Below are 14,723 nucleotides of genomic sequence, written 5' to 3' on the forward strand. Positions count from 1 at the left end.
TACTTGCTGGAGTAGCGGCAGTAATGCTGTGTTCAGACCAAGAGCGTAGCAAATTTTCGCCTCGCTTTACTTTTACCGCCGGTATCGTTTGTGTTCATTCGCGCTAGAAGCGCCGGAGAAGAGAAGGAGCTTGTCTCCATAGATACCAACAACTTTTTTTCCGCCATTTCCACCACCAACCACGGAAGAAATAACCACTGTTGCTGCTTTGTACATGTTGTCGAAGTCCCAGATATGTCGGAAAACCAAACGCCATCGTGTCTGGGTTCATAACATCACCCAGCCGCGAGCCTTATTCACATACAGTGCCGTTGCACTGACTGTATATAGGAAGCCACATGTAGCTACTGCGGTATGAACCCAAAATAAACAGATTGTGCTTTGATTTAATTGCAATAAACAGATCAAAAGGATGCCAAAATAACTGCAAAACAATGTTGATTTGTAAAAAGTGTGAATACATGCTTTGTCAGGTCTGTCCGCAAGACGACAAGCAAACAACGTTTAAAACGGTTGTTTTCTGAATGGAGTTTGGATCGATCGGTGCCAGGCTATGCTAACATTGTAGCTGCTCCATCAACACTCAACATGACGTCATCAAGGCATAAATACGGCAGCGTGAATTCACAGCCGCGTGAATTTGCGTCAACTCGTCTCTTTGCATTGACTTTGTATGTAATCGCGCCGCGCTAAAAGTTCGCTTCGCTCTCGGTGTGAACGCACCCTTAGAAGCTGGGGTAGATGTGATCCTCAAGGACAAGTAAGTAGCTCTATTTAGATCTCCAAAAGTCTCTGCACCCAGCAGCTTTAATGAACGTGACAAGATTTCATAAAGTGCTTAGATAACAAATACCCAATAGGTCAGTGAACTGTCTTATTAAACATGTCCACAGGAAAAAAAATCTCAGTTACTAGCTAGGCCTAATTAAACCTGTGCGTCTCGGACAGGGCATAATAAATCAGACTGACTGATTAATATACCCGAGCTGGATATGGGAGCCAGTGGGAAGAGGCAGGAGAGGAGGATTGAGGCTCCTGCTGGCCCCGTAACAGATAAGACAGCTCTGGGGTAATCTGACTCTAAGTCCGTGGATAAAGGCAGTTTGTCTCTTCTTGGGCCGTCTGTCCACACCTACTGGGTAATTAGGCCTAATTATGAGAGAAAGGTCCGCTTCCCCTTCATGTTATTAAATAAGAGCCAGCCTCGTCCGCCAAGGATCTCTCAACACCAGCAAGGGGCTGGCGACCTTCAGATCAAACGCAGCCACTATCTATGCCCCCCCCCCCCCTCCCCCCCAGCTCCGACTGCAGCGCCCGTTCCCCTCCTCGACATCGTTGCACATATGAGGGCTCGCGGAGGGAGGGGACAGAGAGGGTATTCGTTATGATATGGGGCATCAAAGTTTTTTTTGGGACTAGAGGTGAGGGGGGAGTCCTGTCCACATTCCTCGCTTGGCTCTTTTAGTGCTGGTATCATGTGATCGGCAGCTACCCACCTGAGCTGCCCCCTTGTCAAATTCTGCCATTCATAAATAAAGAGCAGGGAGGGGGGGATATACTGATCACAGGGGGTTTATTAGAGAAAAGCTTTATAATGCCCCCAGCTTCACAGGAGCCATTATGGAGGCATGGGATCCCAAGATCCCCTGCTGATATCAGCCTCATCAAATATGAGATCTGAGCTGCATGATGAAAACTGAAGTAGATTACACATAACTCAAAAGCTGCATTCTAGATAGGCCTTCCAATGAAAAGCCAACTTTACAACCTTTCAAACCAAAAGTATTTCTGTAACCACGACAAGCTTAAAAAGAAAGACCTCGAATCTATCTATTGCTGCTCGGGGTGGAAAAAAAAAAAATCGATTCACCTATGTATCATGATTTTTTTAATGCCATAATCGATTTATTTGCTTCATTTGAGTCTATGCGGAGGTAGAAGGAAGTTACCTCTTTTATTGTTGTAGTCTGAGTAACGGGACGTCATATACGTCCAGTATCCATCAACCAAAAATAAAACAAACCACAGCGATCCTAAACGAGAAAGTAGAAAATGTCAGAGGGTCAGCATGGATACGACCTGCACCCTCACAAGCCAGCCGTCATCAGCCGACGCTATATCTGTAGAGCACCCATATACTGACATTTATGTTAAATGCATTCAAACGGCCCCGATGGAGCTGACCATGGATGTATAAAGAGAACGGAGCGGACGGGAGAGCTAGAGACGGACTTGGCGAAGTTAGCAGAAGTATACACAGGTGACTACATCCGGCTATCAAAATAAGGTGTTAACAAAGGGAACTGTAGATACAAAATACATATATGGAAATAAGATTGATTGGATTATATTCACCAGAAGTATAAAACATTACACGTCCCTAATGAATTAATAAGAAAATAACACTAATTTGTGACTGAAATGTCTTTTAAAATTTAATAAATAATGCCTGACAATGACTGATATATTTGACTTCAGGACATCTCTGACTACATACATGCTGAGTTAGAGATTTTGTCCTTAGAAGTATGTGATTCAACTTTTTCCCCATGGTCTAGTGTTAAAAAAGTTAACAAATTGCAATAACTTGTAATATCGAATCGCAATACTTAAAAATCACAATACATATAGAATCGACACCCAATCGTGATAGTATTGAATCGGGAGGTAGGTGTATCGTTCCAGCCCTAATTGCTACTACATCATAACTCAGCTATTCGGCTGTTTATAACAGGCAGTGGTCTAATCTGCTGTTTCCCGGCTTTTCCCCGTCTCGCCATGGGGGCACTTCCACCTCGCTGGCTGGTCAGTGGGCGGTGAGCTGGCTCTATGACCATTAGTCAGCCTTTCTGCCTTAACCCTCCCCCCAGATCCTTCTGAGGAGGAAACCAACGTGCCAAATAGAGAGCCAGGTCCATTATAAAAGTCCAGTTAGACAAACAACATGGGAAGTGGCGAGGAAGACACACGCCCTTTATTGTGTCTTGGTGGGGTTATCTTGACTGGATAAACAGCGCAGCGTCAGATAGAGGCAGAAGTCAGACACAAGTGCACCAACACCCACTGTCAGTCACAGATCCACTGAGTGGGAAGAGGTGGCATTGTTCGCGTGAATGGCGTGAATGCTAAGCAGGGGCCATTGCAGATAAGAGCTCAATGCCTTGTGGGTGTCATTGAGGCAGACACTGATGGAGCGCTGTGTCAGAGGGTCCTGTTTTAGGAGGTCCTGACTGTGGTCAACAGGTACCAGGAGCCTTATCTGTTTGCATTATCACCCATTTCCTCCATGAGGTCACACTAGAGGATAAAGGGACACAAGAGGGTTGACAGCTCAAGTGTCATCATCATACATCTCCACACGTTGAGGGGTGTGATGGGCTTCGGATATATAGGGATTTTGCTGTCCATACAGCAAAGATATGAGCACAAGTAGATGTTTATTGTGCCATAATCTAAATAAGACATAATGCAACAGGGGACAAAGTACACAGAAAACAACAAGATGTTACACTTTGTCAAACAGCACATCCCCCCAGTGTAACAACTGTCAGTCATCTTCAGGGATGTGATGAGTGACTGCATGAAGACTAAGTAATGGACGGTGAAAAGTTTGAGTGTTAGCTATTTGTACACGGTGAACAGCTTCCGGGGTTCAGTCAGAACTCTATGGAGAACGGAACCTGCCAAAATAAAAAATTAATTAATAAATAAATAAATGACTCGATAAATAAATAAATAAATATAACATTAAAAGTAGAAGAAATAATATAAAAAATAATAGTCATTAATTAATTGATAAAATGTGATATTTCTAAAGAAATAAATAATGTGAAGAAAATAATACAGAGATAAACAAGTTTGGGGAAATGAATAAGCGGTGAAATGCTAAGGGAAAATCATGCAGAAATAAATAAATGCTTAAACGCATTAATAAATACATACATTTAAAAATAAATACAAAAATAATTTCAAAAATAAATACATAAATAAAAATAAGTGCTAAATAAATAAATTTAAAAATTCGTAAAAACAAATACATAAATAAAAGTGGAAATTAAACAGAAGAGTAAATAAATAAGGGAATTAATACAACGGTAAGTAAATGAAATGCAAATTAAACATTTGATCAATTCATAAATGACTATATATATTTTTTATATTATTTTTGCTACTTTTAATATCATATTTACTTATTTATTGAGTAATTTTTTTATTTTGGCAGGTTTTGTTCTGCATAGAACCCACTTACCAAATTTAAAAAGCTCCTATAACTGAACAAAGCGGGAACAAAAAACAAAACTAGTACAACTCCAAGTTGTGCATTTGTGAATTATCATGGGAGATGAGCTGGATATAGGAGCTCCATGATCAATTTCACAATTAAAAAGCACTCAGGTAGTATACACAGAGTGTTTACCTCCCCTGAGGTTGTGTAATCCTTTAAATTTGAATATGAGAGATACAAATGAATACAAAAGGAAAATATTTAGAACTTTTACAACATCTGCATCTGAACTTGGATCTGCTTGACAATAAATGTGACAGACAGACAATCATAGGTTAAATGTGCCCGCCTTCTTCCTTAACAGTGAGTGCATAGCTAAAATATTTTATCTGCTTAATCTAATGTAAATAAATCTATTAAAGATTTGATCTGCTCTGAGTTCTCCCTCTCCTTTCTTACAGCTAGTTCCTACACATTTCATGAGCTTATCTATAAACAGCCAAACCAAACTTCATTCAAACATTAGGTAGTTAATGTTTCTTGGGTAATCTGCACATACATGTACCTCACTGACTTTAGTAACAGTGAGATACATCATATTTGATTTGATCTACAAGCACTTTATTCTAAATAAAGCTCAACTTGTATGATTGACAATAACGTTACAATTTAAGCATTTGACATAAAAGTGGTACTAAACTGGTACACAGCTGAGGTTTTGTTCTTATTTTACTATTAGTTGCCTGTTAATTATTCTTACTCGTGTCTCCATGCAAACTGGATGTTATCAGGGCTGCTTTAGACTCACAACAGTCTTCATAAGTTATAACATGATGCTGGGCTGAAACAGTTTCAGTCTCATGTTGTTTACAAGAAGGTTAGCAACCAGCTAGCAGCCACCTACAACAACAGCTACAGACAACACGTGGACCTCGTTATTAAACGAGAGGCGCTATCGCGGTAAAGGAGGGTAATAAAGCTTTAACAAAACTGCAGAAAATACCATTTCAGTGATACACCGGTGTTCTGTCAGATGTCACACGCTTTGAGAGGAGAGGATACAAAACATGCGCCGGACCTGAAGGACCTCTGTGGTTTAGAGCAGATGAGCTGCCCATGAAAGTGCCTGTATAGAAAACCCAACTGTCTCTCTCTCTCTCTCTCTCTCTCTCTCTCTCTCTCTCTCTCTCTCTCTCTCTCTCTCTCTATTGCTGCAGCGTGTAGTCTTCTTCAGTCTCTCCACTGGTATGACTGCCTGCCTGTGTGTCAGTGTTCACTACTCACATGTGCTTTAGAGTATTTTTATTATGAAGAGTTTCTCAAAGATAAAAAAAAGAAAAAGACAAATAATATGTTATATTATATGCTATAAAAGACAACAATATATAAAAGTAAATACAGAAGTAAATAATAGAAAGGGCACTACAGCACTCTGATATATAATTAAAATCAGATTATGATGACTGCTGTTAGATTATCACTCAAAGCTGCACTATATACTAAGAATAGTGCATGAGACTGGTAATCTGAAAAAAAAAAAAAAAATCCTGTGCCTCGGTGTCCTCCGGTGCTCCTAAAGGATATCTGCAAGATTTCACAGACTGGAGGAAACAACCAATCAGAGCCGAGCTGGAGCCTTGCTGTCTCTGAGCAGCTGTCAATCACTCGTGACCTCCAACCGAACGGTCAAACTAGGCAGCGCTGATCAAATATGAATCAATCAGTGTTTTCAGAATCATCTTGTAGTGTACTGTTTAGCTGTAAAATGAGAAAATGTGTGACCCAGAAGCCATGTTGAGAACAGATAAGGAAATACCAAGCACCGCCCACCAGCCGGAGCACAACCAATAGGATCGCTCAATAGGAACGCTCTCTCTCTGAAATGACCTGTGATTGGCCAATTTTTTAAATCCTGAAAACAGAGCCATGAGGAGCTTCAGAAGTCTAGTTTTCTCTCAGAACACTTGAATTACAATATGTTGAAAGGTTATTATGGAATTTTTGTCCAGTGATGCCAAAAATATTCTGCCTACTGCATGTTTAAAATGTCTATTTTCTATTGAAGAGAATAGAATAATTGAAGAATTAAGACTCAAAAAAAGTATACTTAAACTTAGATATATGCTCTTTTAAATCCCTACAACATCTGATTCTAAGCACTCTGACTACCTTAAAAAAAACATCAGAACTGAGTGATATCTATAGAACTTGCAAAGCTTTACAATACTGCAAGAACAGGAGAGTCTTTATTTTTTTTTCATCCTTTTCAGTCTAATGGAGAAAGAGAGACAGAGAAAACACAGCGCCCTAATCCACAGAGCACACAGACCCCTTTCATAGGAGTGCTGGGAGAGACCTTTATTTGTCCATTCCTATCATGGAGAGAGCGGGTTTCAAGCTCGGCTAGGTCTGAGCTGGAAGATTAGATGAAACCAGAGTGTTTTAAACCGCTTCTGTGGCTGTGGATTAGAGTCAGCCAGTCCCGACTGCACTCTGAAACAATAAGGAGTACAGGTGGCTCAGTGGGAGAAGGTGCATAGCATGTAGAGCACATTGAAAACACAAAAAAATCCCCCAAAAAATGAAAGCAGCAGTATGTAGGATTGAAGTAAATATGATTAAAAAAAAAGTTATTTTTTATAAAACAGTCACTATATCCTGACAGTAGTGCATGAGACAGGTTATCTGTAGAAAATCATGTTCCTCTGTGTCCTCCGGTGCTCCTAATGGCATCTGCAAGATTCAGAAACATCTTGTAGGGTACTGTTTAGCTGTAAAATGAGAATGTTTGTGACCCGGCAGCCATGTTGAGATCAGTTGAGGAAATAACAAACACTACCCACCGGGCCCGCCGGAGCAAACTTTCTCATTTTACAGCTAAACAGTACACTACAAGATGTCTCTGAAAACATTTGAGGAGAGAAATAGGTATTAGAGTAACAGAATATTAATTTATGTTTGATTAGCGCTGCCTAGTTTGCGAGTGATTAACAGGTGACTCCATTGATTGAACAGCCAATAGGAACGCTCTCTCTCTGAAATGACCTGTGATTGGCCAAAGAGAAGAGGCTAGATTTTTTTAAAGCCTGAAAACAGAGCCATGAGGAGGTGCAGAAGTCTAGTTTTCTCTCAGAACACTTGAATTACAATATGCTGAAAGGTTATTATGGAATTCTTGCCCAATGATGCTAAAAACATTCTGCCTACTGAAGCTTTAAGGATAACACTCATTTAACTTTAAAAAGCAGAGAGGGAAAATACCTCACACACACCTGAATTTATTTGGGCAAGTAAATGTTAAGATGTTGGCCTACGCAGCCTTCATCAGGGACACAACCCGGTCATAATATGTTGTGTATTCCTAGAGTGCAGCGCATCAATTTGAATGTACATGTGAACCCGCTTCAATTACATTCTCACCTCCTAGACATACAATACTCAAATTATACTAAATGAGACACACAATATTTGGGATTTAGAGTGGTGGATGGTTACCAGTGTATTCATAGTTCATTAATGAGCTATGACACACATAAGCACTTAATGACATACATGAAAAGGGTGAGTCTCAGTTGTAGAGCAGCGCTGAGTTCAAACCAATTAGTGCAAATGGAGGTGGCAGGACGGTAACCCCTCAGCAGGAGGTGGGAGAAAGTGTCTGCTGCCCTGCCTGGACAGATACCATGGCCTACATCATCATCAATTATTCCAGGCATCTCAACTTACCCAGTGGCAGGGAGGGTGGATGGGACAATGCCAGGGTGCACTTGAGAGCTGGAGCCACGGTCTCCCCGTGGGTCCGAGGAGGAGGAGGAGGAGAGGGTGGGGTGACAGGGTTGGGGTGTGTATACAGTATCATCCATCCAACCCAAGAGACTTTGCGTGGTAAGGAAATCCCTGGAATCCCACTCGCACTCCAGCCACCCGGCCGTTGGGGGGGCAGTCAGGTCACTTTACAGCTCATCACCAAATTAGAAAGGCTGCGGGTCAGCCGGAGCAGCAGCCAGACCACAGACAGATAGAAATAGATGGGAGTGCTACTGTACGGTGCAGTCTGCTGGTGCTCATTCACCACCATCACGCAGAGGTAGAGGACTCTGCTGTACACCTTGGAGGGCAACACTCCAGGGAGGAACACTAGACAGTGCTCTTAAGTCCTCCGAGACAGACCGTAAAGTAATGAACACATAGCGTGGACACAGAGAGCTACTGTACCAAGAGACTGAGGAGCAAGAGGAATTTTCTTTACTGATATACAGTACAGGGCATAATGTATACTGGGTCTCAAGTTGTTCTAGTCATAAATCAGAAATACTAATTAATTGATTTAAATAAATTGTGAAAGTGTATAAGGGCTTATGACATTTTGATAGATGTTTATGATGGCCATTCCCATGCTCTATTATGTCTCATAAGTTGTTGCAGCAATTTTTTGGGTTGATACCATTTGTTACACAGATTTTAACATTGCTACGGCGGTTGCTAACAAGTGACAAAATGAGACTACTAAAGGTCATCACACCGACTCGTCCACCTTTACAGCATTGTTGTGTATACTCGCGCTCATGCGAAAGTGGTGTAGTTCCTTAGCTTTTTACTTCTGGCGATTGCATTTACACTTCAAAAATCATAAAAGCGATGTTCATTTCAAAAGTGTCACTTCATCTGTTATTATCTTGCTGAGTATCATAAACGTGTGTTTGCCACAGTGTATTTTCTGCAATAATCCAAAACCCAATGGAAAACTCCCATTGGCTTTTTGTTGAGGGAACCAGGGCGATGCTAACTTCCCGGTTGGCCTACAAAAACATGTCATCCCTGGAGTACTCTATATGTCACTGCAATGAATTCTGGGTGACTAGTCACCCATTAAAATGGGTGTAGAAATTTGTATTGTGTTAACGTTTTTGATCTTTTCTAGCAAATTACAGTGGAAACACTTTGATGTGATGTCTTCTATGTTCACATGTTATCCAATAAGAAAAAACACTACCAAACAAGATGGATTGTCCTTTCAAGGTCCCTTTACGTATGGCACTCAGTTGGACTCTAGAAACGAATGTGTATGAGCAACTTTATGTCTCCCTGATATGTCTACGTGTCAGTGGACGAGTAAGCATTAAGCTATCAGAACAGAAGGAGAAGATACAGCGTGTGGGAGTATGTGTTGAATGTGCAGGTATCACAAAATGGGATGGTGAGGCCTCCCCGGCTCATGTTTTCCTTGGGCATCTTCGCAGGTGTGAATGGAGAGATCTCAGGGAGGGCGAGGAGTGACTGGCCCATCTGTCACTTTGAGGCATAGAACAAAACAGGATTTAGGCTAAATGAATCAATATGTAGCTGGAAGGACACGCAGGCACTATCAGCACCACTAAAACATCCTCCCTTGGAGCAGTGAAGAAGGGGAGGCACCCTGTGTCTAAAGTTAATATTCTTATCAGTTCTTTTTGAAACTCCTCTTGAATGATGACACTGTTTTCTCATGGTCATGTTCACTGGGAGCAGCAGCCAAGGATACATTATTATCTCTGACCCATAATATTACACTCAGGAGTAAGCTTCACCAATTAAACTCAATCTTTTGTAATGCACCTACACGTATATGTGATGAAACAATTTGTCTCAATGTCTCATGCGAGGTTAAAGGCGTTCTATAAACAGTTGATGTCACACTTACTGTATGCATACATTTTAATTATTATCTTTAAAATTAGTAAGGGTTTTGTTTCATTGTGTTCCCTACAAAAAAAATGTCTTCCGCTTGCAGGAAAAAGTTGGTAGCTAATAGAGTGGTGCAGGGATGACATATTTTTGTAGGTCAACCAGGAAGTTAGCATCGCCCTGGGTTCCCTCGACAAAAAGACAATCGGATTTTTCAATTGGATTTTGGATTATTGTAGAAAATAAGCTCTGTGACAAACAAACATTTATGATACTTACATGTTTTGTTCAGCAAGATAATCTACACAAATGAACACCACTTTTATGATTTTTGAAGTATGAATGTAATCGCTGAAGTAAAAAGCTAACGTTGGGCTATAAATGCACTACACCACAGTCACATGAGCGCGAGCATAAACAACAAGGCTGTAAAGGAGGACAAGTCGGCTTGATGACATCTCATTTAGCTACTTGTTAGCAACCGTCTTTTTTAAGACAAGCTTCAAAAGCTTCAAAATTCACGCGTGGGATATTTACTGACGTATTTTATATCATAGAACAAAACGTTAAAATCTCTTCAGCTTGTGTTAACCACAGACTTTATTTCAGGCATCTATCTAAAAAGCCATTCAAAAAACCCATTGACTTGTACGAGGGAACCGGAAGTGCTAAAATGCTAATTTATTTCTGGGTTTTAGGACTCATTCCTGCACCACTTGTAATTACAAATTGGATTATTCTATTATCTACCAAAATACAAAACAAAACAAAGTGCCTGCCAGGCCACTATCACTGGTAGTTAAAATCCAATACACTAATCTGGCAGATTTTTGTTTGTTTGTATCTAGTTTCACTTTCACGGCAACAACCGCTCAAAATATGTAGCCTAACACAGCAACAGTAGCTAATTTAGGTTATTTAAATGGTGTGACAACAATGCTAGCAGTGGGGTTCAATCTTGGAATAATGCGAGACTGTCAAAAAGTTGAAATATTAGGAGGTTGTCCTTTGTAGCCTACAATTGGCACGCAAAAAGAGCCAAGATTAAAGCGGTCTAAAAATGCCATTGGGTGGACAGAACCCAGCTCAGTGAGTCGAGAGACTCGAGACGCATGCCATGTCTCCTCTTCCACTAGATGCCTCGACATACAGTAATGACCACTCTTCATGTTGCTGCTGCTACTTCATTTGTCATACAGGATGACATTAAGGCCAAAGGTCACTTTGCGAAGGCTAATTACTGAGCCGGTTATATATACACTGGTCTCTGTGCGTGTGTGTGTGTGTGCGTGTGTACCAGAGTTTGGCTGTGACAGTGACACTCCTGTTACACAAGCATCTGAAAATTTGTTTTGGAAAGACAGTCCAGAGGTATAGCTCTCCACAGCTTTATTTTTAGGGAACGTCCATGTGTACTGAACGCAGGCTCACAGTATACCCACACCATGCCATTCAGACACGCAGTATGTGTGTGTGTGTGTGGACATCCAAATACAGGCCGTACGCAAGAGAGCTCACGTTGCCGACACACCCACGCATCCACATTCCCACCTGCCCACACACACACACCACCTCACACAAAACATACCGTGCAAGCCATCTCTCACCAGATCAGTGACCAACAAATAAACACAGGCAGGCATAACTGTGAGCGCCAGAAGCAAAGCCAGCAGATACACACTGCGTGCAGAATGTGTGTGCGTGTGTTTGTGATTCATTCAGGAGCAGCTCTTCCCACCACACAGAGCTTTTAATGGCTAAACAGGAAAGAGAATCAATCAGAGAGGCATCGACAGCGGCCGGAGGGCGAATCCTGCACGCAGTCCATCTGCATCACATATCAAGACGGTCTCTGCAGCTCAGCCTGTGTGTGTGTGTGTGTGTGTGTGTGTGTGTGTGTTCTTACTACATAGACAGGGCCATCGGCAGGAATCGTAATCTGCGCCTTTTATACGTTCAGCTCAGGCCCAGGCAGTTCCTTACATCTCCAGCCAGATGTTTTGGCAGCAGAGTGGAGAGCCATCACGGCACTGGAAGGCACTTTGATTTATGTGATGTGACTCAGACTGATAACACCAGAGCCCCAGAGCAGACACAGTCAGAAGGGAAGCTGTCAAGTTGGTGTTGATACTGATGCTCTCTCTGCTCTCTGCTAGTGTTTGGCAAAAACCTTTAGGAAGTGTAATGAAGTAGCTTGTTATTTCCTGTGCTAGAGGCTTGTTAAGTTGATTATCTCCATCAGTACCAGAGTTTGATCATTGTGAGGTTTGGAATGTTAAAGCTATCAATCATGAGTGTAATCATATTTTTTCGTTTCATAAATGAAGATTACCAAATAAGCCAGGCCTACTTCTTTTAAATAATTAATGGGTATGTATCCCTCCAGACTATCCTGTTCTGAAAGAACTCAAACACTGTTTTTGTTTATTTTTCCCCCCCAAGTTCCTCCTCACCAGTCCTGGAGTACTGATGTGAACAGGATTCATCTCACATTTACAGATATCGAATGTTTTACAATTTGCCACACTGTAGGCTGTGGCTATTGACAACCTAAAATGTAACACTGAGACCTTTGTCAATCTCAAGTATTTGCACACTATTCCTGTAGTGCCCCATTATTCAATCATTTAAATTGAAAAATTGGATTAAAGAAATGAAACAGACACCAGGAAGTACTTAAACTACAAAGTTTAACGAACAGCCAAGTGGCTGTGAGGATGTACTTATGTACAGCAGTGTGATAAACTAAATGTCAACATCACTATGCTAACATGGTGATGGCAGGTAATCTTTACCATGCTAACCATCTTAGTTTAGCAAGTCAGCATGCTAACATTTCAACACAGTCTCACGCCAGTTCATGAAATAGTCGCGAAATTTAATCTATTTGATTTGTGTACATAGACACGAATTTCCCTTTTTTTCGTGACGCTCAGCACAACTTTCAGCGTTGTTTTCCTACGAATGTCCAGCAACACGTGACGTATTTGACAATTTCCGCCCCAGTCTACTAAAAATAAAACTTCTCAGTTAGGTTTAGGACTAGATCGACTTGGTTAGGCTTGGGCAACAAACTATTCAGTTAGGTTTAGGAAAAGATCGTGGTTTGAGTTTAAATAACTCCGGAAATGCCGTAACTTACGCACGGAAGTTACTTGACAAAAACTACTTGGTTAGGTTTAGGAAAAGATTGTGGTTTGGGTTAAAATAACTAACTAAGATATTGTAATTCAAGTGTTCTGAGAGAAAACTAGACTTCTGCACCTCCTCATGGCTCTGTTTTCAGGCTTTAAAAAAATCTAGCCCGTGGCGCTGCCTAGTTTGACCATTTGATCGGAGTTTGCGAGTGATTGACAGCTGCTCAGAGACGGCAAGACTCACAATCACAGGTCATTTCAGAGAGAGAGAGAGAGCGTTCCTATTCAGCGTTCCTATTGGCTGTGCTCCGGCTGGTGGGTGGTGCTTGGTATTTTCTCACCATATCTCAACATGGCTGCCGGGTCACAAACTTTCTCATTTTACAGCTAAACAGTACACTACAAGATATTTCTGAAAACATATGAGGCGAGAAATAGGCATTACAATAACATATATTGATAATATATATCAATATAGATTAATATTTGATCAGCGCTGCCTAGTTTGACCGTTTGATCGGAGTTCGCAAGTGATTGACAGCCGGCTCTCATAGACGGCAGACTCTAGATCAGCTCTGACTGGTTGTTTTCCTGCAGTCTGCGAAATCTTGCAGATGCTGTTAGGAGCACCGGAGGACACCGGAGGAGAGGCACATGATTTTTTTTCAGATTACCTGTCTCATGCACTACTGTCAGGATATAGTGGCTGTTTTATAGAACAGCTTTACAGCTTAATTACTACTGTATTACATTACTATGAATTAATTGAGCAACTCATCTAACTGATCAAACAGACAATGGTTAAGAGGTTGTTTGAGGTGTAACAACATAATCATAATTCAGTCCAGATGTTGTGTGCCAGACATGTCTTGTTTAGATCCAGACATCAGGGTGTGTTGTGTTGCTTTTTGCATGCAGACCGCTATTGCCTCAATCGGAGTTATTTGGCATGCATATACTGTAAACACAAACACTGTCCCTTTGTTGTATGCCGTCATCAAACATCAGCTCTATAAATCTCTGTGCAGCTTTCAGAGGTAATAAAACAGCTTCCTGTGTGGCAAAAGACCTGACTAAATGATTTAGGAGTTGAGGTTGCTGATCGTAATTGCTCTCTTAGTGACGTCTGGGGATCAAAACCACAAACTATGACATTGTAGCACATCCTTTTCACTGTTGGCCACAGGCACTGGTATTCTTTGTAAGGCTGTGGTTGACTGGACCGGTCGCGATAGGCCGAACCTAACCGCAGCGCTAGCTCCTTTTTCGAACACCCAGATAAAAGCCGCCGTCGCAGCCATGTGTATTGAATTTAGAGTGTTCCTGAGGGTATCCTGTTCTTATCAGGGGTCAGATAAGCTCATTTCACAGGCCCTCACCTCTACTGGGCTACCAACAGGAACCCACTCTGACAAGAGCTGACCTCATCTACCTTTTCTCAGTGTTTGTGGTTGAACGAGGGATCAAGAAGGGAGGCAACTCGATGACTGAATCTTTCTAGGAGCTACAGCAAAAATCAAATATGTCGTCTTTGATACAAACGAGACAACCTTGACATTCCTGATGGGGAGTATTCAGACTCAGTCACAATCCAGCACCAAGATTAAAATGTGTCTTTGGACTCCCCACAGAAGAAAGTGGTGTCTGTAAACAGTGTACAGCACACGAAAGGAAAAGTGTCATCTCAACACCCTTGT

General features: G+C 41.4%; 1 protein-coding gene across 2 annotated transcripts in view; it reads right to left on the reverse strand.

The window, feature by feature from the left end:
• Positions 1-5,366, reverse strand: part of gnb1l (guanine nucleotide binding protein (G protein), beta polypeptide 1-like) — a 35,211-nt gene extending 29,845 nt beyond the window's left edge. Inside the window, exon 1 of one of the 2 annotated variants that reach the window (XM_037778875.1) lies at positions 5,229-5,366. The gene's annotated coding sequence lies outside the window, so the exon portion shown is untranslated. The remainder of the gene's footprint in view (positions 1-5,228) is intronic. The other variant, XM_037778876.1, reaches the window with a different exon arrangement.
• Positions 5,367-14,723: the final 9,357 nt, after the last annotated feature.

This window comes from Sebastes umbrosus, chromosome 8 (assembly GCF_015220745.1).
Source record: "Sebastes umbrosus isolate fSebUmb1 chromosome 8, fSebUmb1.pri, whole genome shotgun sequence".
NCBI classification, from domain to species: Eukaryota; Metazoa; Chordata; class Actinopteri; order Perciformes; family Sebastidae; genus Sebastes; species Sebastes umbrosus.